At 41.0% G+C, this 25,028-nt stretch overlaps 1 pseudogene; it reads left to right on the top strand.

Moving 5' to 3' along the window:
• Window positions 1-4,314: 4,314 nt before the first annotated feature.
• LOC147458938 (uncharacterized) lies at window positions 4,315-16,704 on the top strand (annotated as a pseudogene).
• Window positions 16,705-25,028: the final 8,324 nt, after the last annotated feature.

Genomic DNA, 25,028 nt, shown 5'->3' with positions numbered 1-25,028 from the left:
ACACTCCTAACTGTTTCCTCTGAGACGCTTGTTTGATCATTTGTAGGGGGCTTGGGTTTGGGATGAGTAATCATGATAAAATCTTCATCATCATCTGTTCCTTTACCATCTGCAGTAGCCTCGTGCGCTTTCAGATTCTGTCACATTACATCTACCCTTTCTTGCGGTCTATTCAGCTCATCAGATTCATCATTATAGAGCTTCTCTTCTTTCCTTTGATTGACAGGTGTCTTGTCACGTTCATATCCTACATCATTGATACCTATGTATTCCATTCACCCGCTAATTTTCATCGATACCATTATGATTGCTTGTATGCATAATGTGACAAGTAGCATTCCATGTATGGTAGGCATCTATATCCTGTAGAAATTCATATTATCTATGCTAACTAGTATACAAAGTGTGCTGACCACCATGATTAATATGCTAACTAGCATACAAAATATGCTAACAAGGAAGTGTGAATATAGTGTGTATGCTAACTAGCAGAGGATGTATGCTAATTAGCATATATAAAATGTTAATAGTCAAAATTGTGTGTATGTTAATTGTACGCTTATGTTTGATTGTGTGCTAATTAGCATACATGCTATGTTAATTAACATAAATGGTATGCTAATTAACATACAATGTATGCTACCATAGATGGTATGCTAACTAGAGGATAAGTTATGCTAATAAACATAATGTCTCTGCCAATTAGCATACCATATTTTTCGGTTAGCATATTGTGGATGCTAACTAAAATACACATTACGATAACTAGCAAAGATGTATGCTAACTATAATACAAATTATGCTAGCTAGCTCAAAATGTATGCTAACTAGCATAGAGGTATGCTAACAAGCATACACATTTTGCTAGCTAGCAAAGAAGGTATGCTAACTAAACTTTGAATGCTTGTTAGCATGCACCAAATGCTAGCTAGCATACAAAGTATGCTAATTATCATACCTTTTCTTATAGTTATCATACTTGCATGCTAGCCATCATACTAAATGTTCTAATTAGCATAAGAGGTATGCTAATTAGCATATCTTGTTAGCCAAGGTATGCTAATTAGCATACTTTTTATGCTAATTAGAACATTGTGTATGATGACTAGCATGCAAGTATGATAACTATAAGAAAAGGTATGCTTATGCATGTTGATTAGCATACCTTTTTCCTAATTAGCATACTTGCATGCTAGCCATTATACAGTATTCTAATTAGCATAAAATGTATGCTAATTAACATATTATATATTCTAATTAGCATACCCTGTATGTTAGTTAGCACACTATGTGTGTTAATTTTCATACCCTGTATGTTAGTTAGCGCACAGGGTATGCTAATTAGCATACTTTGTGTCTAACTGGGAAACTCTCTATGCTAGTTAGCATGCATAGTTTGTTAACTAGCATAGGAGGTATTCTTATTAGCATACACAGTATGCTAACTAGCATACAAAAATGCAAAATAGTATTCACAATGCTAACTAGCATACAAGGTATGCTAATTAGCATACTTTGTGTCTAACTAGGAAACTCTCTATGCTAGTTAGCATGCATATTTTGTTAACTAGCATAGAAGGTCTGCTTATTAGCATACACAATATACTAACTAGCATACAAAAAATGCCAACTAGTATTCACAATATGTTAGCTAGGATAACTATTTGTGCTAACTAGCATACACAGTATGCTTACCACCATGAAAATGTATGCTAGCTATATCTCATAGTATGCTTACTAGAATAACTAGGTTTGACAACTACCATACACAATATGCTAGACACCATACCCACTAAGCTAACTAGCATACCTTCTATGCTAACTAGCATAAATAGGTTTGACAACTACCATACACAATATGCTAGACACCATACCCACTAAGCTAACTAGCATACATAGGGCTAGTGTAGGAATCAAGGCTGGATAATTGTTCCTTAACATTATCTTACCAGAACTCTGTGTGATTGGATGTCCTTTCCCTATGTCCTTGCCACACCATTCAAATGGTATCCTCTGCTGGCAGGTGGAAGCTCTACATTTGGTCCCAGGGAGCATGCAACAACAAAGTAGATTATGTGATAGGTATGCTCACATGTCATTTTGACCATTGCACTGATTTCTTGTACTTCTAGTGGCAGACCACAGCCAGTACACATGTTTCTTGTTGTCCCATCGCGTTCCCCTCCTATACACTCTGTAAAAGTGTTCATAGCTATCTGGCATAGGGTAGTGGGGATGAAGGAGCCTTGTATCATCCTACTTATCTGCATGAGCAGCTGTAATTGACTATCGCAGGTGTGTACTTTCGCTTCCTGCACCTCCACATTAATCTACAACCCAATCAAAACAGAGGCATGGTAAGTACATAGGATAGTTGTGCACATATTCAAAACATAAGGTTCAATCACAAAAACCATCGGCACTTATATGAAGACATGTTATGTGAATATCAACAGCAATGGAGGTGTCCTCATTGTGAGAAAACCCCAAACCATCCAATTTCTCCTTGAGTGTCTCGATCTTTACCTTGAGCTCTATTTCTCTCCTTGCATCCACACTGTCATTGAGGCCTAAACACCGCAATTCATTCTCAGCATCGCGAAGCTTATGTCTCATAGCAAGTACTATAGGGATAACCATATCGTGGCTTGCTTTCAGAACCCTCGCAGATTCAAGCTCCTTACCCGCATTCTTGAGTTGTTGTTAAGCATCCTGCAGTCGATTTCTGAGATGGTCATTTGCACTCATGATGTGCTACAAATCAGAGAGCCCAAAATATGACATGCTTGCTGTCACTTTGTGAGAGCTGTTAATAGAGAGGGGTGTTTCCCTGGCAGCAGAAACAATGTTCGGAGCTACTTGGCCATTGCAATCGTCCTTTTTTTCCGTGGAGCCCTCCTCTGTTTTTTGACTTGAGGGGTGGGTATTACGCACCCTCCACTTTTCAACATGGGCATTGTAGTATCCTTTTTATCGAAGGTCCTACAAATGCTGGACAGCAAACTCAGCCCAATTGAACTACATAATTGAGCCACTTGCAATTGCCACTGGACTGAATTGTTTTACAAAACCCTTCGAAGCCAAATTAATTTCCATGTTGGTGAGGGGCTTCTGGTACACCCTGTAGTGCAGCTGAAGTACTTGGTCATACATGTCTCCATGAATGTTACTGCATTTGAAGCGATATTGTTGCGATCCTTCGCCTCTTGAATACACTAAACCACTCCAAATCTGTAATCTGCTCCCACTTCACCAATCTGGGGTCATCACCATCCATGGAGAGGCCATGGACAACATTAAACTCTTATACTCTTACACAAAACTTTTCTTGCAGTGGGATGTTCAGCTTGGGAGCTTTCGATCGGCCTGCACATCACACAGGATTATAAGATTAAAACCTTACAAAACCCCACTAGAATTGGGTGTCAAATAATTTATACACAGGCAATTGCGTGGGCTCTCCTTAGATGCAATCATCTAAGAATGCACCTTGAATTCCTAAGGCAATTCACAAGCACCTGATCAGTGTGAGAGAATCCACACCTAGATTGTAGCCAGGGGCTACTGCAAAAAAAAAGCATATAAGCTGAATGCATAGTCCTCTTTGTTGATTGCAACATATGCTTACCAACAGAATTTTCTCATAGGTGAGAGGATTCACTAACAGATTAGTAGTCGGGGCATGCTGGAGAAATGTGTCATGCTTTGCTTGATTTACAACTTCCAAATGTGGCCCCCTCATTAGAGAGAGACAGAGAGAGAGAGAGTACCTGAGTCCTGCTTCCCCTTCTCTGCATGCATGTACTTTGACATTGGGGATCCGTGGGAATTAGAAGGATTCAATCTTTTGCAGGGCGAAGGAGAAGCAACAGAACCTTTGCCCCTCGACTTCCTTCTTTGTGGAGTACTGTCTAGATTGTTGTTGGAGGTGGCTGGTGAGCTATCCTCCACTTGGGCTAACTGCTGGCCTCTCACTACAGACTTGCTTGCAGCTCGCAATCGCTTTTCTCCCTCTCTCTGACCTGTGGCCCCTGTGCTGTGCTTTTCTCCATGCTTCATGACTGCACCACTACCTCAACGTAACGACTGAGCTTAACTGTTAGAGGTTTTAAAAATATTACGATTCATTTTTTCGAAGTCCAAGTATCACACTTTGTATAGTTCATGATGGTGGCCCACACTATTTTAAAAACATGACTGTCCTATCCATGTGTTATGCTTATAATATGTGCTTGTTGGCATATGTTAACTAGCACAAAAAGCGCAACACGTTAACATGCTTTCACCCCATTATAGTTGTTTTGCTCATATTTTATGGGCAAAAATGTGAGCTACCGTTTAAAAATTACAGTGAATTATTAAACTCATGAAAGTTTGATGGGTAAAGGTACTTGTCTAAAATCAACCGTTGACATTGGAAGTCCATATATTGTTTTGAAATTAACAAAAAGGGAAAATTACCAAAATACCCCTCTAATTCATGGAAATTCCCAAAATACCCCTCAAATTTCAAAAATTACCAAAATACCCTTCCATATATTTTGGTTGGATTGCTCAAGATTTTCTAATCTTTATTCCTTTTTTTACAATTTAGATCCGTTTTTTAGTGCTTAGCACATAATTAGTCACAAATTACCTTGCCAAAAGGGCAATTATGTCTAAAAATAATGAAGAAATTCATCTCCAAAGCCTACGCAACATACCCAAATTCTACTTTTAGCATCTTGTATTGATAGACAATCAGTCTTCTTATGAAAAGCTACAAATTTTTTCATCTTTCAAGAAATTTAATCTCATGACCAGGGGGACTTTGGGAATTTTGGAAAAATTGAAGGGCATTTTGGGAACTTTGTGACAAAATATTGGGGGTGTGTTGGGAATTTTTGAAATTTGAGGGGTATTTTGGTAATTTTCCCTTCTTTTTATGGGTGTATAGCGAAGACTGGGCTTCATGCCCCAAAAGAAGGAGCAATAGTGATATCGCTATTGCTACCTTTTTTTGGCTTTTTTTAAGACCAAAAATAAAGGGAGCAATAGCGTATCGCTATTGCTCCTTTATTTTTTTGTTGTGTTCTGTGTTTCTCGCACGCCTCCTGGGCTGTCACCTTCGCATGATGTGCGTCTCGCATGCCTTCTTCGCCATCACCTTCGTGACCCAGTTGGTGCACCACCATCTTCTTCGACGCCTGCTCTGCGGCACCTTCGTGAGCTTTGAGGCACTTGCTCTGCAATTCCCTAGTAAGCTCTCTCTCTCTCTCTCTCTCTCTCTCTCTCTCTCTCTCTCTCTCTCTCTCTCTCTCTCTCTCTCTCTCTCTCACACACACACACACACACACACACACACACACACACACTTGGGGTCTCACACGGGTTGCTCTTGAAAAAACATGGGGCTGGATGTTGGCCCACCCACATTAAGGGCATGAGCTCAATGGCGTGAAGCTACAAAAGAGACATACACCTCGCATAGCATGTGACACACTTCCCCCTCCACGATCACAAAAACCTCTAAACATTGCACCAAAGTGATGCATAGAGATGTCACACATCAGCTACCCGTCGTCGTTTCTCTCTCTCTCTCTCTCTCTCTCTCTCTCTCTCTCTCTCTCTCTCTCTCTCTCTCTCTCTCTCTCTCTCTCTCTCTCTCTCTCTCTCTCTCTCTCTCTCTCTCTCACACACACACACACACACACACACATTGTAAGCCTTCCGTCGAGCATGGCGGCGGTCGGCTAGAGGAAACCTATAAAACCTCCTCTCTTAGCTTATTTTCTCTCTCTCTCACTATATTGCATTCACAAGCTATGAAAGCGAGCTATGGAGAGCCGAGAGAAAACTTGCAGAATTATGCCTGAGGTGATGGCACTGGGGGGCGACCTAGACGCCCTCGGCCTGGAAGGGCTTCGATTTTTTCAAGTCCCCTAAAATGAAAAGAGACCAGCACCACACACAAATGTCGCATGAAACTTGAAAAGTTCATCGAAGGTCAAGTCATGTTTCCTAATAGACGATGGATGTCTCTAGGGTAGAACCCCCAGTTTTAAAACCTTTAAGCTGGTGCTGGACTATCTTGAACATGCAAGCACCAAATATAATTTTGATGAGTGCTACAAATGTCAGACAATGGGCCAAAGTTGGAAAAAACAAATCATCTGTTGTGGTGCTGCATAGGAATTAGAACAACCAAGGGCTAGTTTAAGTTTCTTATGCACCAGATTTGAACTCAAACCCTAAAACTAGCTTGAATACACGTCAACTACCTTAACCATTAAGCACACAACGGGTGGTGCTAAAACTGGGGTATGGTAAATCTGTAAAGTGGAACCTATCCCAACTTGATCTATCCCCTCTCTACAGTATAAAAAGAGGAGTAAATATTGAGAGGAACATTTGATGTTGTTGCTGCAAAGAGATATGGTACTCCCTTCTTTCCTCCTCCTCCCATCCTACTCCCTCTCTACCCCCTTCCTTCTCACCCTCTCCTCCCCTCTTAGCTATCCTCTCTCTATCCCTCATCCCCTCTACCTCTCTCCTTTTCCCTCCTCCTGTATCCCTCCCACCAATTTTCCTCTCTCCTCCCTTCTTTCTTCCTCTTCCTGTCCCTCACCTCCCCTCCTAGTCCTCTATCTCCATCCTTGTCCTCTCCGTCGGTCATCCTCCCTATCCCTCTCTCTCTCTGTCTCTCCATCCATGTCCTCTCCATCGGCCATCCTCTCTCTCTCTCTCTCTCTCTCTCTCTCTCTCTCTCTCTCTCTCTCTCTCTCTCTCTCTCTCTCTCTCTCTCTCCCCGCAAGGCTTTCATCTATGAAAATGAAACTTGTGTGAGTATCAAGAAGAACATCACAACCTAAGGGAAGTAGTGTGTAATAGTATTGAGATTTATAGATTTCATTTCAATTTCTTGCGGGAAACAGATGGCTATGAAAAATTTGTCTTTTAGCAAGAATGAGCACGTGGTGCTCTTAAGAAAGGGCAAGGAGTTGGATCAGGAATTGTGATACAGTCTCTACCCCACGAAACGCTACATGGAAGAGAGTTGCCTACAGGCACATTGGGAGTAGCCGTCCAATCGGCATCAATTCCCGGTCTCATGTTGCCACATATCCACCCATTGACGATGATGTGTGCACCTTAGGTGCAGCAGTGGATATGTTTGTCGCGTGGCCGATAAGAGAATTGGTAATGAGACCTCTTAATTTTATTCAGTCTTACATGCTCTCTTTTGAAAGCAACATCTAACATTTTGTGTCCAGGCAAAAGGACAACGAATTGTATCCTCTGGAGGCAAAGGTTCAGTACCTGTCGCTCCATGAGCCACTAGCATAGCATCGGGTGCTCCACCCAAACCAAGCATTTCAAAGCCTCCTCCAAAGACTCTTGATGTAGAGGTAAGCCACTAGAGTTTAGTGCACCATTTACTCATGAAATTAATCGTTGTAACCTAGGCTAATAATTATTTGCCTATGGCCAAGTAGTCAACGGGTGTCAAGAAAATAATTGCAGATCAAGCAAGTGATGTTGTTGAAATCAAGTGGCTAACACGAGCACAGAAAGAAGAGGACTCTATTTGGGAGCCCCCAAAGAAAAAGGGTAGAATTTCTTTGAAAAAGGATGCGGCTAGCACAAAGAAAGAAGTCACCAAAGCAAAAGGAGTGGAGAAGCCAGTGAAAGCCAGTGTAGAGGGCACTACACAATACAAGGTACTGGTACCATCAAAGTACCACGTCCCTATTGCAAACTACTCAAGTGAAGAAGATGACGAAAGAGAGGATGCAGGGGATGAAGATCGCGGTCTTTTTACTATTACCGAGAAATCAACACTGAAATGGGATTTGCTCGATGACACTTCGCACCGCCTTCAGGTTGGTAATTTCTAACATGGTATGCTCATCTAACATTCCTGAAACAAACTACAAGATTTAATACTTTTAAAGTACGGTTATACAGGATACTCGCAAGGCACCACTGCCACCAGTGCCATTGTGCCGCTTGTTGCCACATCCAGCGGTACGGCTAGTGCAAGATCGGGTGAACAATCTAGCATTGGAGTTCTCTAGAAATGGATATGTTCCACATGATTTCAATAAGGACTCGAGATCTAGATCCACTAGTAGAAGTTATTCATGCTATTTGGAAAACTTGGGATCCAATCTGGATGCAACTTAATGAGGATTTTGAGAAACAATTTCGTAAATCCGGGTGGAGGGACGTGAAAGGAAAAATGTTGTGCACATGGGATGGGGATCACCGTCTTCGGGCATGGAATGCACAAATTGATACAAGTACATTACTTTTTAGACTATTGTTTTCTACTCAATATCAAGATGAGATGAATTTTGTGAAACAATGCAAGATGATTTTGCTATGCAGCTCACAAAGAGGATCCTAAGTATCATTGCTGTGTGGAAGCCTGCACAGTGAGAACGAGGGACAAGTTCTCATTGTGGTGGCATGTTTGAATCGGTAAGCTTAGCTATAACATAATTAACACATCCTAGTCGAATATAAGCTTAGCTATAGCATGATTATTGCTTCCTAGTCAATTCGATAAGCATAGCTATAGCATGATTATCGCTTCCTAGTCTTTTAATGGTGTAAGTTTTGTTGGCACAAGATTAATGATAAACGCTACATAAAAACTTCCTTCATAGATATTCTATGTATGGTAAGAGCAATGGGCACAGCCAACATGGATACATTGCTTAAGGGTTTGGAGGAAGATGTTCCAGGTTGGTTGCAACGCGAATTAGATGCTGAAATGAATAAGCGTGGGGGATTGCGGAGACGCTGGTACAAGGTTCCTCTTATCGTGCTATCACAACTTCTATATCCGGTAAGTTTCATTGTCCTTTAGGTTATTCTCACCATGACAATGTAGTGGATCAAACAAAGAATGAACTAATGTCACGATTCAGGCAAAGTATACAAAGTCTTTGCAATCTATAAGTAAGAAGCGAAATGAGCTCTCAACGGAGGAGTTCACTACCCATTACCGCAACGCATTCTATAAGGCGGACAAGAAAAGCCAAAAAAATATGCAAAGGGCATTCGCAATTGCAAATCCAAACTTAGGACAAGAGTGGTGGAGGTAAAACTAATAGGGATTTCTTTCACAGGGAGTTAAGCTTACATTCACATGCTACTTAAAAAGTTTTAACATTTGTTTCTAGATTGCTTATGGACATAGACTAGAGAAGGAGACCAAAGTGGTTGACAGATGATCGAATATATAGTCTTACATGGGCCGACCTACCGGTCAATCATCGTAGCAACGTGCTAAGGCCTTGGTTAACAATGACCCAACCACGTTATATCCAAGCCTAAAATACGCACCAAGGTCATTTTGCGATAAATTTTTCACAAAAAAAAGAGTATAGTATTATATAACGTAGTTGTGTGATAATGTAGAAGACCACTCCGTGTTTCACGCTTGGTTACGTCGAGAGACATGGTGAAATCAACTTGTGAATGAGGCTAGAAGACATTATGCTTTGCTAAAGAAATCATGCCGTCTCCCCAAAAATGACACCCTTGTGACAACTATATGGGAGTGGCAATCGACGTGCAGTGGCACATTGTATGAAGTGGAGAGTGAGAGATTGAAAGGTGGACTCAAAGTTAACAAGAAAAAACAGAAGGAGGGTATTAACATGGCTGCCAAACGTGCATTTTTACAGGTATGTAATCTTGTCCTAATTGATTCTTAAACCCTAAAAGATTTGGGTGGTTGACAATAAATATATTTTGGCAAAAATATACTAGATAGGTGTGGCACATGGGTTGGACAGATAGAGTTCCAGTTACAAAAGAGTGGCTCAATGTGAAGCACACTACATGCATGTATACGGAAGAACAACCTACACATTAGGAAAAATTTGGACTCACAAAGGGGCCCTTTAAGGAGTTTGACTTTACCTCTCTCTACCAAAACGGGTGCATGGATAAATTTTTGCAAACAAACTCCAAATTTGGCGGAGGTTTGACAGTTAGAATTTCCTCTTCAAGATCTATCTATTGATATATAGCACGCCATGCGATTCCTCATATTTTAGAAGATTCCTTTTTTGATTCACCTATGATGTGACACCAATGATCTGTCCGAATCTAAGTGAATAAAAAAAGAATCTTTTAAAATATGAGGAATCTCATGGCGTGCTATATATCAGTAGATAAATCTTGAAGAGGACATCCTAACTGTCAAACCTTCGCCAACTTTGGAGTTTGCTTGCAAAAATTTATCCATGCGCCCGTTTTGGTAGAGATAGGTAAAATCAAACTCCTTAAAGGGCCCCTTTGTGAGTCCAAATTTTGCCTAATGGCATTGTGGCCAAAAAAAGTGTATGTTGAGTATCCTCTTTTCAGTGACTTTGCAAAGGACACATTCCCCCCCAACAAGCGGGAGCACTTCAGGGAGGCAGAGATCGGCATAGTTAAAAGACATCAAGAAGAAGTAAAAGCATACAAAGACATAGTTAAAGTATTTTCAAGTCATGTGAGGATTTAATTCCAACCCGTGAAATTAATTTTTCCAAGGTAAGAGCCTCCGTTCCCTAAAAGGAAAAGATGTTGTGACTGAGGAGACACATAACAAAGAAGAGGAGGAGGAGGATAGTGAACCAAGGCGCAGCGATGGTGAATGTCCCTTGGAGTTTGAGGATGATGAAGACGAAAGTAATGTGCCGCCTTCTCCAACAAGTAAACCTACAAGATCCCCACAATCTACCTAGGCAATTTTTTGCACACCCTTATTGTTGCCTGAATGGAAAGGTTGTACTAATAGTACTCGTGTAATTTATATGTTCTCCACAGGGGAGCAACACAAAGAAGGATAAAGGTCAAGTAATGGACAGAGATACTCTGATGCCTCCAAACAAGGTTAGTACTTCAAGTCCGCAAGCAGGTCAAGAGGGAGACACACAAAAAATGGGAGAGAACCTATTAACACCGAGACCCTTGTCCGCATGGAACCCACCAAGAAGCCTAGAGAACCAAGGCACATTAATCGAGTCACCTCATCTTCCAACCCATGTACCCATGGAATCTGTGGGTATACAGGGGAAAATTCAAGCTCCTAATAGTTCCACAACACATCAAGAGTCTGAACCATCCAAATACTCCTCAATCCTCCCCAGCAAAAACAAGAACCATTGCCATCAGAAGCTCATAGTCATGTCCCAGATCCTGAACAAGTGCCACCAGCATCTCATACCACTTCACACCCTCATGTTCTTCCTCCGCATGACAAGGCACATGAGCAGGCACAACGACAATGCACAAATATTGGAATTAATATAGGGCCTACTCATATACAACACCAGGCGTCCACTAAAAGTGAAGGATTGCAGGATGCCATACGCTCTAAGGAAATGCCAACAATTATCGTTCTACCTCATAAGTATAGAATGATTGATTGTGGTATATGTTGTGCAGTAAGCAAGGTATTTATTGTAGTGGGTGGATACAAATGGCACAATAACCGAAGTTTCAACAATATTGTCTACAGTAGCAGAGACTGGTCACCGCGGAGAGCCTGCTCTTCATGTTGGAGGTGATCAGGTGTATAGAAACAAAGAGAAGATATCTTTAAGTATATAAAATACAGTCACTTACCTGTTTGTTATATCCAGATGTCATGGTGCAATGCAACACTCCACCTCACAATGAAGTGCATAATTCAATGGCACATAGCTTTGGTATGCTAACAACTTGAGGTACTCCTGGTATTACTGTCTCACCTTAATAACTGGATATTCATTTATTTAAAATAAGATCCTGCGGTTTTAGCTATTGATCCTTTGGGAGCAGCTAACAAGACGGGCAAGGGAGATGTGGGTGCCCTACTCACAAATATTGCTATAGTAGCTAGGCAAATCTTTTGGGTGCAAGGCGCGACAAAAAATGCAGGTTGCGATGCAATATTTTGACATCTACCAACCAACACAAGCACGTCTGGATAACATCACCCAGTATCCCCAAATGGAACCATTTGGAACTCAATCAAAACCAGAAGGTATTTGGTATTGCCAAGGAGTATCTTGATGAGAAGGGAAATCTTGTGTTGTTATGTTGTCGAGAACATGCATGTGCATTAGCGAGCTTAGAAAATCAAAATGGGTACTATCTTGACCATACAACATCCTGTGTGCTACTCCATTCAGCCTTCATGGTGGTGTTGCGGTAGGTAAAACTATTTTCTTTCTTTGGAAAATTAGTGTGTGATAGAGTGTGTCCTCATTATGAGTCTTAAGTCCAACAGATGTGATTCTTGGAAATCATTGTATTCTGCAAAATTGGTGCCTATAGATTGAATCGAAAGCCTGATTTGGATGTTATCTGTGATTACTACACCGCCAGTCATTGGAAACTCAAAACGGATGGCTCTCCTTGGCGAGGTATGCCATGAGTTGTCAACAAGTTCACCTCCATTGTATTTGCATATCTAAATTTCCAGACATGCATTTAGAATGATGATATCTCTGTAGGGGGCATGGAGAGAAGTCCAACTTTACACGAGAAGCTACTCTCTTTCTATTCAGAGGAGGGTAATGTAGTATTACAAATGTATGCTGGTTGTGGTCTTCTTGCACGTCCGGGGATGTGAATGGGTCGACATGTACTATTGCTAGATAGAGAAGAGTCAATGGAAGAATTGCAACATCTATGTAATGGTAAGTGTCTTTCTTCCTCGAGTAGTGTTGAAGCGGTCCGGGGCGGGCAACAAGAAGAGCAACCTCTAGACACCCTTCAAGGCTCCCGTGGTGCTCAATGGGGCTGGGGCACAACACAACACAAACCAAACAACAAACCCCCAGCCAAATCCCAACTACACAAGGGGCACCACCTAGTTTAAGAGCGAACTAGGACGCAAAAGAGGAGAATCATTAGAGCAACCCACAAACAAGCAAGGAATTTACACTAACCCTAACACCAATGGAACACTCTCACACACTAAAATACGAGAGAGAGAGAGAGAGAGAGAGAGAGAGAGAGAGAGAGAGAGAGAGAGAGAGAGAGAGAGAGAGAGAGAGAGATAGTGCTTGGGCTGCTTTGAAACGTATCGGCAATGATCAAGCAAACACAACTATATATCAATGATCAAGCAAACAAAACTATATATTTAAGAAAGAGAGAGAAAGGGGGAGGGGGTGCTTGTTGCATTAATACCTTCTTACAAATCTGTCATGACAAATCAAAGTGAGATTAGTATTTGTTCAACATAGCTTGCATAAATTTCACCACAACACATCACAAGAAAAGCCACCCCAATCACTGTCTTAAGGCCAGGGGAGTCCTCTCCACCCTGTCGCCCTCTTACAGTATGTGGGATTTATGGCTAGATTGATGACAACACCAGAGACAAGCTATCAAGAACTTAACAAAAAACACCAAGACACTTGCGCATCATTGTTGTCCATTACTTCACATTGGAAGGCAGACAAAGTATCCAAGCTTAGTCCAAATCCACCCTCCTTGATTCAGCAAATGTTGGGCTTACACTAGTAGGAGAAATGATAGATTTCCTACTCTCAATTGAATGATCACTCTCTCTCTTACAATGGCACAGAGTTCCCTTGCTAATTCCCCATTACAACACATGCGCATGCATAAGACAATGAGCTTCCACTCAAGAGCTCCTTCTAGAGAGGTTGAGCTTGGCTTCTCAAGCTATAGCATAGTGCTCTTGCTTATGGCTCCCCCCCTTTTTGTGCTAGCTACACCCTCCTTTAATAGCAATTTTGAAGGCTAGGGTTACTCCTCTAACCATGGTTGGGTTAGATTTTCAGCAATTTATCTAATTTCTTTTGCTTGGAATTATCAAGAAGTTGGTGGGGAAAGAGAGAGGAGAGAAATGGAGGTGATAGGACTTTTCATAGTGGGTTAGTGTTAGTAGAGTTAGTAATAATTTACAAATGGAATTGGATATTTACAATGGGAGTATCCATGTAGGATACAAATAAGGAAGAAAAACTCTTAAGAGGTAAGAAAAGGTGGATTTCTTACAAGGTTGATGCTCCAAGTGTCTTGAGTAGGGCCAATTTTGATGCTTGTTGACGGTCCACTAGCTTTGACGGTACATTTTTTCTCCACTCTTGACCTTCCTTGAGAGACAAGGTAATTGAAGCTGAGTAATCAACCACCATGATGCTGTCTTTTAAGAGAAGAGGCTGAATTTTGTGGTTTTTTTTATAGATATGGATAATTTGGAGGAGGAAAAATGAGACTAGGTGGTCAATTTTGGAATGGAATTGTGTGTGGGAGGTATGAGTTCACCATGGTTTCTCTTATTCTTCAAGGTTGAGGAGAAGGTGAGTAGGGTGCAGAGAGGAGTGGTGAGAGAGGTGGGGATGATGAGTGGAGAAGTGTGTGTGAAAGAGGAAAATGATAAAATGGAAGAGAGAGTGTGGCTGCATAGCATGGGAAAACTGGGGTCCACTAATAAAATCATAGCTCACAGCTCGTAGCTCAACAAAATATGAAAAAATTTGAGGCAAAAGTTCAGCCCACGAGCTACAACTTTTGTTTGTATCACCTTTTCAAATTCAGAGAGCAAGTGAACTTAAAAATTCAGCAAAACCGACCGTTTTTTTCCACTGCACAAGGTCCTTGTGGGGTCCTTCTTTGGATGATTCTTTTGAATACCTCCAAGAGTGAGCCCTCCATAGTGCATGTATGCATGCCACCTACCCTTGACCTTATTTGGTAGGTCTATAATTGAAGATATTGTTGAGATCATGATATAAGTGAATAGTACAACTAAGAAAATCAAATATTGAGGGGTTTAAAAAATATGTACATGTCAAATATAAATAATATAAGTGGAAAAAATATCAAGGGGTCAAAAGAAATCTCTCTCATTATGAGGCTATCATAAAAAGATAAATATTTTTGGTGTTCTAATTTTTTAGAAAAAAAAACAAAATAGATGTAGGAAGGGAAAAATCACAATAGTGAAAAAATATACACATAAATAAAACTAGTTTTTTTGGATTTTTGTTGGGGTGGAGTTACACCAAATATAAGAGAAGCTTACATGAAAATATTTCTATATGGAATAAAGAGTATGAAAAATGGTAAGAAAAATTGTGGTAATGGTGAGGCAAGGTACAGAGCATAAATAACACAGACCTAGGTAGAAATATTTTAATAAATACCAAAATAATTATGAAAAAATCTTTTATTTAGGCCCTATATACAAAGAAATATTTACATACGCATGGGCCATAATACACTTATATTTTTTATATTTTTTATTTTTTTGGCTCAACTAGCCCAATGCCTAGCTAATTAAGGGTTTTTTATTTCAGTAAGGAGATATGGGAAAAGTCCCCTAACTCACACGCACCTATATACAGTGAAAGGGTGAGGGTGAAAATGTGGGAGTGATTTAAATAAAGGAAAAATATGAGGTTAGAGTATGTACATATTGGCAAAAAATATAATTATGGTGTAAGAGGATGAAAGAAGGTGTACATAGGTTTAATAAAACACATACCTAAGTAGAAATATTTAAATAAAATACCAAAATAATTATAAAAAATCCCTATATTTAGGCCATATATACAATGAAATATTTACACACAAAGAGTCCATAATATACTTTTTTTTTTTTGGCTCAACTAGCCCAGTGACTAGCTAGCTGAGGGTTTTTAAGAAGATATGGGAAAAGCCCCCTAACTCACACACGCCTATGTACAGTGAAATGGTAGGGATAGCCATAGCGTTTGGGTGAATTTGGTAGGGTGGAGTAACTTACTATGGCAATTATGGAGAGCCGAAAAACAGCTATCAGTGTGAAATGGTAATTATGTATCCCTCCTAATATGATGCTAAGTAAGATCTGTTTTGTAATTGATCGTCGTGAAGGCATAGGCACACTTCCTTCTTGCCATGCCAAAAGGAAACTCATAGTATTCGATGTTAATGGTGTCCTGTTGAAATGATGGTAGTGGGAAAGTTCTCCTTTCCACACTGCAAAAATTCTTAATGTAGGGCAAATGGGTGTGTCATTGCGACCTGGGATATTGCTATTGTTGAGGGTGATGTTTCATCTATTCGATGTAGGGGTTTGGAGCTCCATGCAAGAGGAAAATGTCACCCCCATTATCGATTTAATTAAGAGTAAATACAAAGAGGCTGGGTATGGTGATACATTTTCCAAGTTTTGCCTGCATCAAGGACACTGTGAAGAGAGGCACTGCAAAAACAAGTATCCAAAATTCAATTTGGTGTTTGTGAAGAACTTTAGATCTAAATTGGTAGCCTCATACATCACGGACCCTCTAGACACCGTTCTAGTAGATTACAATCCTGAGAAGGCAATCGAAAACCCACGACATATGCTTGTCACAGTAAGGAGTTACAATGGAGCAAGCAATGACAATGTGCTCCTCATGAATTTACTCCCATATGTAGAAGTTCTTCATGCATATCCTGGGTTAGCATCGGACTATATCAAGAACACGCCTTTCAAACAGGGTACACAATGTGTGTCATAGGATTCATTTAATAGGTGATTGGTTTCAAATACTGTCTTCTTTGACTTCTTAGTTAACTTTCAGTATTAATGTAGTCTTTGCTAAGAGCATTGTCACTAACTAAAATTTGATTATAGTTTTTGCAGCGCATGGTGGGGAATTTGAGCACACAACGGAGGCGACACATGGTCTTGGTGGAGATGCGGTCATGGCACATCCTAAAATGTGATGAGGGAACCAAGATAATTGTGTACATAGTAATGTTTAGCTTCTATATTGTAACTCAATGTCATCAAATAAATAAATATATTTGGGTCATTTATTATTCTTCACTCTATATCTTTGTTTTAATCTATTTGGATTTAGATATGTACATGTGATGAGGGACCAAGATAATTGTGTACATAGCAATGTTTAGCTATTATATTGTAACTCAGCGTCATCAAATAAATAAAGTTATTTGGGTCATTTATTAGTCTCCACTCTCTATCTTTGTTTTAATATATTTGGTTTTAGATATGACACGAGAGAGAGAGAGAGAGAGAGAGAGAGAGAGAGAGAGAGAGAGAGGAGCAGATGGAGAGATGGAGAGAGAGGGGGAGGGGTGTACGGGTTAGAAAACCATATTGCAATGTGGGGGGCTGTATTGGGATTAGTGTGGTAAAGGAGAAGAGAGAGGGTCCGAGGAGGAGCAGAGAGAGAGAGAGAGAGAGAGAGAGAGAGAGAGAGAGAGAGAGAGAGAGAGAGAGAGAGAGAGAGGAGAGAGAGAGAGAGAGAGAGAGAGAGAGAGAGAGGGGGGGGGGGGGGGGGGGGGGGGGGGTAAGGGGTTAGTGGAGGAGTGGGTAATAGGAGCAGGAGATAGAGAGGGAGAGAGAGAGAGAGCAAGCACGGTTTAGTGGGAGAGAGGGAAAGAGAGAGGACACATGAGGCAGATTGAGAGAGAGAGAGAGAGAGAGAGAGAGAGAGAATGTGAATATTGTAGCCTAAATGATTTTAGCATGCAATAGCATGAACATGAACCCAACTCAGAGTAATTGTTTTCTTTTGGTTCAATCTGATAGAAAACCACATCGCAATGTCGGGGGAGGGATAGGGATTGGTGAGGTAGAGGAGAAGAGAGATGGTAGGAAGAGAAAATGGAGAGAGAGAGAGAGAGAGAGAGAGAGAGAGAGAGAGAGGGGGGGGGGGAGGGGGGGGTGTAGGGGTTAGAAAACCATATTGCAATGTGGGGGGTGGTATTAGGATTAGTGTGGTAAAGGAGAAGAGAGAAGGTCTGAGGAGGAGCAGAGAGGCAGAGAGAGAGAGAGAGAGAGAGAGAGAGAGAGAGAGAGAGAGAGAGAGAGAGGAGAGAGAGGGAGAGAGAGAATAAGCACGGATTATTGGGAGAGAGGGAAAGAGAGAGGACACATGAGGCAGATTGAGAGAGAGAGAGAGAGAGAGAGAGAGAGAGAGAGAGAGAGAGAATAGAGAGGGAGGAATGAGGTAGAGGACAAGGAGAGGGAGGGAGAGAGAGATAGAGAGAGGGGGCAGGGGAGGGGGAGGGTAGTGGGGGAGAGAGAAAGGGAGACATTGGAGGACAAGAGAGAGAGAGAGAGAGAGAGAGAGAGAGGGGGGGGGGGGGGGTTGGAGAGACACATAGAGAGAGAGAGAGAGAGAGAGAGAGAGAGAGAGAGAGAGAGAGAGAGAGAGAGGAGAGAGGGAGGACTGAGGTAGAGGAGAGTGATGAGTAAGGAGGAGGAGGATGGTGGCTAGAGGAGGAGATGGAGGAAGAAGGTGGAGGGGAGGGAGGATGTTAGAGGAGGAGGTTGAGGAGGAGAAGCAGTGGAGGCGAGGAGGCACATGAGTGGCAAAAGGAGGAAGGAGAGCTAGGGAGGGTGGGCAAAAAAAAAAAACTCGCTCCATTGAGCTCCCTCGAAGACCTAACTTTAGCTTTCAGAAGAGTAATTAGAGGAGAGGAAGTTTTGGATTTTGCAACACAGTTTGCAAGATTTGGACTCTCTTGAAGATGATGCGGCTACATGGTTCGACTCAGTGGAAAGATGGGATTTTGAGACCGTAGATGATCTGTTTGAAGAATTCTTGCAAAAGGTATAACTCACAATACGGTCTCGCAAATTCATAGATTCAAACAAAAAGATTATGAATCACTATGCTAAGCGGCATTAGGGATCAAGAGATACATCAAGTTCTATGCGAGAGCTGAACTACCTACACAAGCATGATTGATGTTGGTCTTTATCCAAGGAATGAGACATGCAGGTCTTCAAAAGGATCTGCATATGATTAGGAGCCTGACGCTAAAGGAAGTGATCAAAGAAGATCATTATCTGGTGGATAATTGTGAACAATGTAAAGAAAAGGGTTGTAAGAGTCATAAGAACGACACATCCTCTCAGCACAGTGATTCACAAATAAGTGAGTTCATTGCAAAACAAGAGGCACCTATCAATCAAGAAAATTTTAGACAAAATGGTCAAGAGGTTATCTCCTCTTGTAAATGCTGATCCAAGGGAGCTTAAGTGGTCCAAAATTGAGAGAAAATGGACAAACCATACAAGGAAAGAGTGTTACTATGGCATGGAAAATGCTAGGGAGAGGTTTTCACAACCTGTTCCTGTAGCACCTACTCCACCGAGATACGTTATGGGGAATGTGCTAGGTCCATTAGAAGTTGCAAGACCATAGCTTGTCTTAGGACAACAACCTCCACTGCCAGGTGCTAGAATGCCTATAGACATGAGATACACGCAGATGATGGAACCATCTAACAAACAAGTACTAGTACCAGCTACAATGTGTTATGACAACCAAAGTGGGTACTACCCTTTGAAGGGACAGAAGATGAGAGAAATAAATGGAGTGGTGAGGCTGGTACAACCTTCACATCTTGCATTTCAACCTAAAGAAAGAAGGTATGAGATGGACAAAAGGACATTGCGGTTCATTGTGAATAGAGGCTTAGCTAGGTCAGAGCATGTTTATAGCTAAGGGGAAATTTAATAAGAAGCTCCTCAACCAAAGCCATCGCAACCACTTGGTCAAATGATTTCTATTAGCAGCAAGCTAACCTGGATATCATATTTTGGAGCTCTCATTGTAAAAACACTTATTATTTGATAAATCAAAGAATATTGTAACTCCTATTTTTTGGACAAATCTTTGCAATTGATGAGCCAGAGCTACAAGCTTCCAGATTGTATCAACTCGTCTTTACCCATCTTAAGTTAGAGCTCCCAGATTAATAGTTTTGACCACCAAAAACCTTGGCTAAGGTATAAAAGCCAATTTTTGAAAGTTATTTTTAAGTTTTTGGATAACGCTCACTTCTCTCCTTCTCACACTTCCAACTCCCTCCCCGGTTGTCACATTGCAGTCTCGTCTGTTGCGTTGCAATCGCAGGTAAGAGCTCTACGCATTGACGTAAGCAGTTCACAGTATTTCATAGATTTTGGCATCGCCGACCTGCGGCCTAATTTCACCATAAGTAGGATTTTAAGTTTTAAAATAAAAAACTAAGTATAGACGGAGTAATGGGGCATCATTGCTAAGCATTTAGATGCATTGCGGATAAAAAATGACTAGGTCAAAAACTCACTGTTGTTAATAATTTCAATTTTTGCACTTGACCTAAAGTGAGATTTGAGACCATAAACATGTGTGCTTAGGTCTTATAAACATGTCCTAAAAGTCTCGTAATGTTTGGATGTCATTTGATGCTGTAACGGATGTGATCTGTTTGCCGATGAGCGATTAGCTTCTGGTGATTTCTGTCATTTGAGTGTAGCCTGAGTTAGATGCGAGTTGTTTGTTGTTTTCCACGAGATTGACAACATTTTGTAGCCTCTATGCACTAGTCGAGTCATCTTTGTCCCATGGATTGACAATTGATTCGTGGTTCTTGCTATGTCTACAATAAGATAGAAGCGAGAGTAGACACCCGTCTCACATTTGGCGCCGTTGCCGAGGATCGAAGAGACCGAAACTATGGAGAAACAGGAGCATCTTGTAAAATTATCCTTTAACTTCCTCTAGGATCTCCTAGAGTCAAAACTTTCTTTTAGAAACCGCATAGCTTAATTTGTCGTCTTTTCTTGTGTAGAGGTAGCTTGAAAGTAATCATACTTGTTGAGTGCCTTTAGGATTATAGAACTAGATTAGGATTTTGAGAATGATTGATGGATGAGACAAGTCTTAAGAACAAGGCTCAGAAAACCATAAAAAATAAGAAAACGGATGTTTGTGGACACTTTCCACAACCCCATTGCAGTAGAACCTAAAAGTAGGGTAAGTAGAATCTGAGGTGGAATTTCAAACATTGCTCTCTCTAAAAGAATCAATTGTGAGTTGTTATTTGAGGTTGCAAAATTTCAGGTCTACTTCCATAAATAGCACAAAATGACTACCAACCACTCAATCCGACTTGAGAGTATGTTTAAAAAGTTGTGTGAACCAGTGAGTAAGCTCAAGAACACATTGAGGTAAAACTTTCAAGAGTTTGCAGAAACTTAGATTATTTATTTTTTCTTGGCAGTTTAGGCCAAATTAAGTTTTGACTTGATTCATAGGCTTAAAGTAGCTCCTGAAAAGACTGTCCATTGAAAAAGTGCAAAAAGATGTTCATTTTAAGCCTGAAGTAAATAATCACGATTATTTTCTTTTAGTTCAAAATTGACCAAGGTTCATACCACTGACTCATTGTATGTGTACAAACAACTTTTGTAAAGGCACATAGAATTTGGATCACCAAATTCACAAAAAACTGGATAAAAACTAAAGTTTGTACTGACTTTTGGAAACTTGAGTGTAAATTGGAGAAAAAATTATCCAAATTCAATGAAACTTGATTTGTAGGCTTATATTGATGTGATAGACATATGTATATGCTCAGTTGACCAAAAAGATGCAAAAATTTACCAGAAGTAAATAATTATGATTATTTACATCCATCTCATTTTTCAACTTTTTTAACCAAGTTAGCATACCACTAGCTTTACCATGTTGTAATAAGCCCACAAACCAAATTTGGTAGGATTTGGATCATTGGATTGAAAATTGTGACCAAATTTGCAAAGTCAGTCTACGGACACAAAATTGATGACCATTTGACCAAAAACTGTCCAAACTTAATGAAACTTAGCTAGGGACATTAATTTGAAGTGCTTAACAGATTGGGACAAAAACTTGCAAAAAATTAGCTGGAGTAAATAATCGCGATTATTTACATCTGCTACAAAAATTGATAATTTTTTAGATTTGAGTATACCACAAGGTCAAGCATATCAAGTAGACCACACAAATCAATTTTGGTAAAATTTGAATCACAAAAGTGAGACTTAAGCCAGATTCTTGAAAACCGAGTCTACGGACAAGAAACAGTGGATAAACTTGAACAAATTTTATCCAAAATAATTGAAACTTGTCCAAGGACCTTAACAAGTTGTATACTTGACAAATCAAGCCAAAAAGTGCAAAAAACTAAGAAAGATAAATAATCACGATTATTTACTACTGCTACACAGAGACACCAAGTTTTACTTTCGCGCTTGTACAATCTTAGACCAACATAATACAAAGCCACCGGGAAAATTTGGGTTCAATCGGATCAAAATTGGTACATGTTTACTCAGTTTTTAGGTTGTAGATTAGTCCTTTGATTTTCTGCAAAAGTGAAATCTGAAAGTCTCAAATGCTGACTCCCATAGCTTCATTTGAAGTGATACACATATACCAATTACAATAGCTGGCAAAAACTATATAGTCTTTGTGAAAGAATAGCTACCTTGATCAAAATTGAAACAGGAATCAGGTTGCAAGCAAGGAATTAGCAGCTTGATAAAAATTACAATCAAGTCACGTGGAAGAAATTGACAACAAGTCTATCCGACGGTAAGTACTCTATCTAGGGCTTCACAAGTCTATATGAACCTTAGATCTAGTCGCATACTAGGAAACCAAGGCATATTTGGAGAAACCTCCAGTAGAGTATCCACCAAAGAGAGTGTTAATGAAGGCAAGCACCTTGGACACTATCTCTGAAGAAGTCTCAGACACTTTTTCAGAATCAACATCTGAAATGTCTTCCTATTCGACTCACTCAGAAGCCAGAATGACAGTGCGCTACAAGCATATACTCTCATTTCATACGACTAATCGCCATGGAGCTCAGGCTACCTTGATCCTACTGAAGAGTATGCTAATTGCATTGATGACCATGGCATAGAGTTTGAAGAGAAAATTAGGAAAAACAAACAAGGAAAAATTTACATGGATAGAAACGGAACTCAGTATTTACAAGTTGAAAACTCTGATTTGATAGACAAATGGTGGTTGGAAGTAAATAACATAATTCTAGATACGGCAGCAAGGGAAGAACCACCGACTTTAGAATTTGAAGGATACGATCAAGTTGATTTGAAGCCTTTGAAATGGATTAGTATGGATAATCCTAGGATCGGAGTCTATTGTTGGGAGGATAGAAACATCAAAGATCTCCTATGGACTTCTCATGCCAAATCAAGACAACTAACACCCATGAACATCATTTATATCTTCCAAATCAAAGATAGGGTTCAGTAGACCTACCAACCTACCTGTTTAGGGACTGTTATAACAACAACTTTGTTATGATGACTCATGCGGAGGTGGAACAAACCAAATACCAAGGGTACTCCATAAGGGATTGGATATTGGGCCAAGGAACGGAAACTATTCCAAGAGATGAATACCGTGAGAGATCTTCTGAGAGTAACGTGAAGAAACCAGAAACCACCTCATCACGAAGAAAACCAGGTGACACTACAGTGAATCCATGGCTATATGAGTCACTATTTCCAACAGACTGGTTTGAAGGACTCGGAACAGGATCAATTGCCAGAAGATCGGGAGTTGAACCAAATAGAGATGTCACACCAGCTGATTTTCAGAAATGGGTTAGAAAATACAGTGGATTTGAGAATCCATACGACCACTTAGCAAGATTTAAGCAAGTGCTAAGAGCAAAACATATATTCGAGGGGTTTGGTGTCAGGACAAGGGTAGGACCAGTCACGGCCAAGGGCTAGGATGGACATGCAGTCAAGGGGGTCCCTATATTTAGCAGGCCAAGGGCCTATATAGGGCATGTCTGGGTGGAGATTAGCATGTTCAGTCACCCTAAGTCTTATATTGGTATCAGAGCTCAGGGGGAGGGAAGAGCTATGGAGGAGGAGGAAGCCTTGCACGCTTGGTTGCATGATCTCTCTCTCTCTCTCTCTCTCTCTCTCTCTCTCTCTCTCTCTCTCTCTCTCTCTCTCTCTCTCTCTCTCTCTCTCTCTCTCTCTCTCTCTCGGGTCGTGGGCAAGCCCAAGGGGGAAGATGCGTGGGCATGGCCCCTTCAAGAGATAAGCCGAAGAGGAGGAAGGTCGACACGAACAGCAGAAACCGTGGGCAAAAGGGCTTATCAGAGGAGGCGGGTGAAGTTTCGGAGAGGAAGAGCGTGTGCAGGCCCGCTTACAAGGGGGGAGGGTCGAGCATCGACCAAGGCGGAATTGAGAGAGCAAAGCGTGTGCATAATCCCTTGCTAGGCGGGAGGGCCTGCGTGTTGATCTGCACGAAAGTTGCGACCTGCACGAAAACGATCGCTGAGGAGCTCGTTTGATGCGCTGGAGAGCAGGCGTGACGGTTCGTCACTCGGCCGCCTGGAGTTGACAACTCCCCTACGCGCGATGGCTGCTCTCCCTCTGCGCGATGCATGCAGTCCGCCATGGTGGCTCCAAGGTGTTCACACAAGGTCACTTAAGTGACCTTAGGTTTTCTTGGACAAGAGCCAGTTCCCACCGAGTTTGGTTTTGTAGACAGCAAGCTACTCTACACACGAAGGCCACTCCCATAGAGCCAAGGATCAGCAGGCTCGAGTATTACGAGCTACAATAGTTAAAGATAGTCGTAAATGGAAACTCCAAAGCACTTGTTGGGCGTCCCCCAATTAAGGGCTTTGGCCCACGGCTCAAGTCGACATTGTTTTCAACACGCTTGCAAGCCTCGAGCTGATTGGAGTTGGTACTCAACAAGCAATCACCGATGGCATGCATGCATGGCATGGCATGCAAGGTGCATGTGCTGACAGTTGAAGTGAAAGCTTCAAGGTGTTCAAGGTAGAAGCATGGAAAATTTGCAAGCTTTGCGGAAGTAGGACATCTCCGCAGCAGAAGCATGGAAAATTTGCAAGCTTTGCGGAAATAGGACATCTCTGCAGCAGAAGCATGGAAATTTGGAAGCTTTGTGGAAGTAGGACATCTCTGGACAAATCAATAGATGGGGGTACGACTGCAAGGCTAGTCCGAGAAACTTTAGAAAAGTTGGGGCAAGTACCAAGCTCCAGCAAGCATGGAATCCAGGTAACTTCTTTTATTTTTTCATCTGCTGCTTTCAATCATCGTTTATGTAGATTGATAATAAAGGCCAGATACGGGTGGCATGCGGCTTGTATTCTAAGGGAGCAAGGCTCCGTACAAGGGAGTTAATGAGCAAGGCTTGTGTAGTCCAAGGTTGTGTTACTGATTTCATAATATTTGA

The sequence above is a fragment of the Adiantum capillus-veneris genome, chromosome 4, assembly GCF_014529385.1.
Source record: "Adiantum capillus-veneris isolate H3 chromosome 4, ASM1452938v2, whole genome shotgun sequence".
NCBI lineage: Eukaryota > Viridiplantae > Streptophyta > Polypodiopsida > Polypodiales > Pteridaceae > Adiantum > Adiantum capillus-veneris.
This window is presented reverse-complemented; position numbering and strand designations above follow the sequence as displayed.